This window comes from Nerophis ophidion, linkage group LG06 (genome assembly GCF_033978795.1).
Source record: "Nerophis ophidion isolate RoL-2023_Sa linkage group LG06, RoL_Noph_v1.0, whole genome shotgun sequence".
Lineage (NCBI taxonomy): Eukaryota > Metazoa > Chordata > Actinopteri > Syngnathiformes > Syngnathidae > Nerophis > Nerophis ophidion.
The window spans coordinates 45,836,888-45,842,887 of NC_084616.1; positions in this window are offsets into that span (position 1 = coordinate 45,836,888).

Genomic DNA, 6,000 nt, shown 5'->3' on the forward strand with positions numbered 1-6,000 from the left:
CCATGGTCCCAGCAGAGACATCCCATCCATCAGTGGGTTCCTCCTGATGTTGCAATACTGCTATACAGAATAATAAAGAAGTACGAAAGACCAGAAAATCAATAGATTATTCTGCAGATCACTTGATTCAGTAATGATCTGCTCCATTTATTGCCAGCACGCTGATTCATAAGTCCTACTCTCAAGGGCGAAGCCAGCACACCTCTGCCCTGCTGACGCCTTCACCAGTCGCACTAATTATAAAACATTAAAAGCTAATTACGGGCCAATACAAGGTTAGAAAAGACACATTGTTTTTAGAGATCTGATTGTTTTTAACATACGATAAGGAAACATTTGTTTAAGTATGACTTAATAACCATCATAATCCGCAGTAATATGCTTACAGTGTTGTAACCTTTTTATGGCTTTGTCATACATCTTCTCCATGTGCTGGATTAGCTTCATGCCATCAACCTGAAATGGATCCTGTTTATTAAATGTAAAACAGACAAGGCGGATCTACTGTAAAGTCCACATTTTCCGGAATAATCTGCTTTTTATAGGTAATTCCATCACACAAGACATCAGCGTGTTTCTCAAGAACTCCTAAATTGACAGAAATGAAAAAAGTACATTTACCTTTAAGTGAAGAGATTCACATCCCAAGAACAAGCAGTAATCCTTGCTGTACGTCAGGAGTCACCAACCTTTTTGAAACCAAGGGCTACTTCTTGGGTATTGATTAATGCGAAGGGCTACCAGTTTGATACACACTTAATAAATTGCCAAAAATAGCCAATTTGCTCAATTTACCTTTAACTATATTTTATTATTAATAATTAATTATATTTACCTTTGTGAAAACACCGATCATCTTAATGATTTCTCACAATAAATATATATAGAACAGATAAATATCAATACTCAACACTTTATTTATATATTTTCTGTAAGTGCACATTTTTCAAATTGAACATTTTCAAATGATCACTTCCAAGACAGTCTTGTGGAATCACAAGATCCCATTTTAACTAGCTAGCCACTAACATTTTTTAACAAATCATGAATTACTTTGCACCATGTTTGTACAAATAATAACTCATATAAAATACAAAAGTCAACTCTCAAATTTTGAAATAAATCATGTCACACTTTGAACTGGACACCAAATCTGTTATCTGTTTCTTTGTCAGTTAGTGGGAAGTCTGGCATTGCATGCTGTTAACTAGTGTGTTGTACTCTGGTGTGTAACTTGACACTGCAACTCTGAGTGAGTCTTGCAGATGTGCATCAGTAAGGCGTGTTCTGTGTTTGTTCTTGATGAAGTTCATGTCAGAAAAGGCTGATTCACAAAGATAAGTTGAACCAAACAGGTTTGCAACATTCATAGCTGCTCCGCATACACCACTGTACTTTTCTGTGTCAACAAGGCACCAAAGGTTTGATGCAGCCTGGTGGGCTTTAAATTTTAAATTGTCAGGAAAGAAAAGGAAGGAATTTAAAAGGTAAAAGGCTATATGTGTTTAAAAATCCTAAAATAATTTTTAAGTTTGTATTTTTTCTTTAAAATTGTCTTTCTGAAAGTTATAAGAAGCAAAGTAAAAAAATAAATGAATTTATTTAAACAAGTGAAGACCAAGTCTTTAAAATATTTTCTTAGATTTTCAAATTCTATTTGAGTTTTGTCTCTCTTCGAATTAAAAATGTCGAGCAAAGCAAAACCAGCTTGCTAGTAAATAAATACTATTTAAAAAATAAAGGCAGCTCACTAGCAAGTGCTGCTTTTTGAGCCATTTTTAGAACAGGCCAGCGGGCTACTCTTCCGGTCCTTACGGGCTACCTGGTGCACGCCGGCACCGCGTTGGGGACCCCTGCTGTACGTGTTAAAGGTGCCAGATGTAGTAATGTGGCCAGAAATGGTACTGCAATCACGGTTAAAATTATGTAGTCCCCTCCCAATCTCCATGACTGAGGTTGCCAGATATGTAGCCGAATCCGAATTACAATGGCAATCGACAAGTCCTACGCTGTAGGTTTCTCTTGTTTATGTTTTTTGCAAGATGGTTTACAAAGTAATTATGCCACACTTTACTAATGTTGATTAGCCAAATATATTTGTAAAGCTACGCAGCAATATTTTCGTCCCGAGTCGGGACAGATTGTTGGCATTACCTTGCTAAAATGTCTAGATTGACCGCACGGACCACCATCGAAATAATTGTATATAATAATATATACTATATATCGCATAGGCCGACTTTGATTGCAAGCCAAGGCCAACAGTCAAATTACTGCCACATTTCATTCAGCGTAACTCCATGTTGCAACCAACCTGACGCACTACATCCTCTTCCATGTACGCACATCACCATATTTCAGTACAAAGCACAACTCTGTGAGCCAACCCATGTTACGCAAAAACCACGTTACCCATAAATCATATAGCCTACGACCATGTCAATACACAAAGTAGAAAATCACTACATGTAGTGCATTATATTGTGCCAAGCAAATACCACCTCATATGTGCCTGATACACATACAGTACCAGAAACTGCAATTAGCCGTGCTAATGTTGGAACACATTTCCTCAGTGTATCAGCATATTGAGAACAAAATAGGCACTGACACTACCCATATCCACGTAGGTTTTATTTGTCAAAAATATACAGTATGCTAACCTGTCAGTTGGATGACACATCGACATACAGGCTAACGAGTATATTTTTTCCCATATATGTCGATGTGTCATTGATCGGGCTAGCATGCTAAGCTACACTCGTGTGATGATGCATCGCTCCTAAGCATTTGTTGCACAAACATACAAACTTTATTAGACAAGATCATGGACTGTATTGGACAATATAGTTTACATACGAAATGTCCATTTCCATTTATTAAAAGTACTAAGAAAACGTAAATGCCTGACTTACTGATCAAAGAGAAAATTTGCAAGTTTGGCGTCAGATAAAAAAAAATCTTCTCTGCCTTCAATCGTTTCCATCTTTCAAAGGCGTCCCCGATACAAATCCTTGTTTTGTTCCTGGCTTTGCCACGAATAAGTTGATAATCATAACAATGCCTATTGTCTGACATGTTTAGTAACTTTACCAGTGGCAGTAAGTCGACAAAGAGTGGGGTGCGTAACTGGCAACCTGGATGTAACAAACTCACAGACTTTTTAATTGGTTAAACAGTGGAAGGCGGGCCATCAAAAGGAAAACAATAACTACCTTTTGGGGCTGTAAATCTAATTTTGAAATGAGCATATCCCGGCTTAACTACTGTTATCAGTTATAAATGTATTCGAATAGAACATAATTTATTAACGCCTTTAACATATCAGGGCCATTTAAAGATGACTTGACATTAAATTATTACATATGGCACCTTTAAAGCTGAATATGCTATAACATATATATATGTACTGTATATATACTAATAGGGCTTAAATTATTTTTACACTTGTATGCCGGTTGAATGACTCATAGCATCCAGATGACCGACATATTTTCATTATCTATTTTTCCCTCCCGAAAAGGAATCTGGCAGTCACTTTACATAACATTCATTAGTTTTTGAGTAATCGATAGATAACTAAGTGTACCCTGCTTGTGTGACGTCATCTACAGAACTCGGGCCTATTTCTATGTAGAGACAGTTTGGATAAGATCATGAAAACTATTATTTTCTTTCTTTCTTTCTTTCTTTCTTTCTTTCTTTCTTTCTTTCTTTCTTTTGTTCTCTCTTTCTTTCTTTCTTTCTTTCTTTTAGTTTATTTTGAATATGAACACACTTACAGCATAATACATCACAAAATTTCATATAATTTCTCTTTACGTAATGTCCGAAAAGGGTATGAAGAAGCTAAGCTTATTTAATCCTACCCCTTTCCCCACTTCAGAGCGTTTACAAATATATACATTCATTAACTGACATTTTTTTAGTAAAATGACATCCGGGGATGAGTAATACAAAGTTTTCTAATATATAATTAATCAAGTCAGTCATTATTAACATACTGAGATGAAGATTATCTTATTTTCAATAAGGTTGAAAGTATTTCTCATAATTCTTCTACTTGTAACCACAATTAATTTGAACAACCTCTTAAACTGGATAGTATCAGTACAATGTTTAACTTCTTTACTTAATCCATTCCATAATTTAATTCCGCATACTGATATGCTAAAACTTCTAAGTGTTGTAGGTGCATACAAATGTTGTAAATTAAATTTTCCTCAAAGGTTATATTTCACATCTTTAGTTGAGAAGAATTGTTGTACATTCTTTGGTAGCAAGTTACGGTTTGCTTTGTACATAATTTTAGCTGTTTGCAATTTTACCAAATCATCGAACTTTAACATTTCTGACTCAATAAATAAAGGGTTTGTATGTTCTCTGTATCCAACATTATGTATCAGTCTAATTGATCTTTTTTGTAACACGGTTATTTTAAACACTTAATTGCATGTTTTTGTTGCCCTTGTCCATGATTACTTCAAAACTGATATGGATAACATTATTAGCAATAACTAAATATAAATATAATGTATAAAAACACCATAGCCTATGTTTTTTTTTTAGCTTCAATGTGTGCCAACCATTGGTATTTCTTTGGCTTATTATGACATTTTTAATACAAAGACCAAAACCAGTGAAGTTGGCACGTTGTATAAATCGGAAAGAAAAACAGAATACAATTATTTGCAAATCCTTTTCAACCTATGTTCAATTGAATAGACTGCAAAGACGAGATACGTAACGTTGTGCCAACTTTTTGCAATGTGTTGTTGCCCTTAAATTCCAAGTTAATGATTATTTGAAAAAATAAAAAGTTCCTCGGTTTAAACATTAAATATCTTGTCTTTGCAGTCTAATCAATTGAATATACGCTGAAAAGGATTTGCAAATCATTGTATTATGTTTTTATTTACGAATTACACAATGTGCCTACTTCACCGGTTTTGGGTTTTGTACTTTTTCTTATTTGTTTTGAGACTTTGCCTGCCAAGTGTGATCCCACACTGCTCAGAATGTGAATTTCTCCTAATATAAAATATGTATAATCTCTCAGCATTTCCTCAAGCACAATTCAACTCAACTCAAAGTACAATTGAAGAAATAAAACATCAGTAGAAGAGGATGCAAAATAGAATACTAGCGGGTTATCTTCTGCTTTTTGAGCGCGTGGGAGCTCGTGTCCCCTGAAGCGGACCGACACTTTTGTGTTTATGATATGAATATTATCAAGATCCATAATGTAGCCATTTGTGTGTCTGATCCTAGCCAAAGAGGAGCTGAAAGTCTTGGTGATACCACCGCATCCATGGAAGAGAAAAATCTCCGCTACGCACGCCACTGGAGTGTCTGCTCCAAAAAGGAACTGCACCGCCCCAGCAAAAAGTTGCAAAAACTTGTACGACACGTAATGTGCAGAATATTTTCCCGCAGGTTCTGACTGTCTTTCCACACTGAAAAGGGATTTTGCTAATATATTTAAACTATTCCCAAAAATAGGATCCTACACAATAAGAAATGACTTCCAGTCTTCTGTTAATGACGTCAGCAGGCTGATGCAGGCCTGCCCACGTTTTAGAGCTAAAAGTGGGCGTTCCTAAGTGTGCAAAAACTCATTTGAAAACGAGCCTGAAATTGCAACTGTGTATATTATCATTACATATATGTATTGTTGCATTTGAACAATTGTATTGTTGATAATAGAGGTAAATTATTGTTGTTATTCATGATCAATAGTGCTATTCCTATTGGTAAATGTATTCCTCCAGTTGTAGTGTAATAATGTTCATTCTCATTCCTGTATTATTTATTTCACTAAATACTTCTTTGCAATCCCTTTTACATCATATTTGCTGATGTTGTTCTATTGTCGTAGTATTTTTTATTGTTGTGTTTGCTGTTGTTGTTTTTCTCTCTATGTCTTATCCCCCTCTTGTCCCCACAATTTCCCCCTCTGTCTTCCTTCTTTTCTCCTTCTATCCCCTCCTGCTCCTGCAC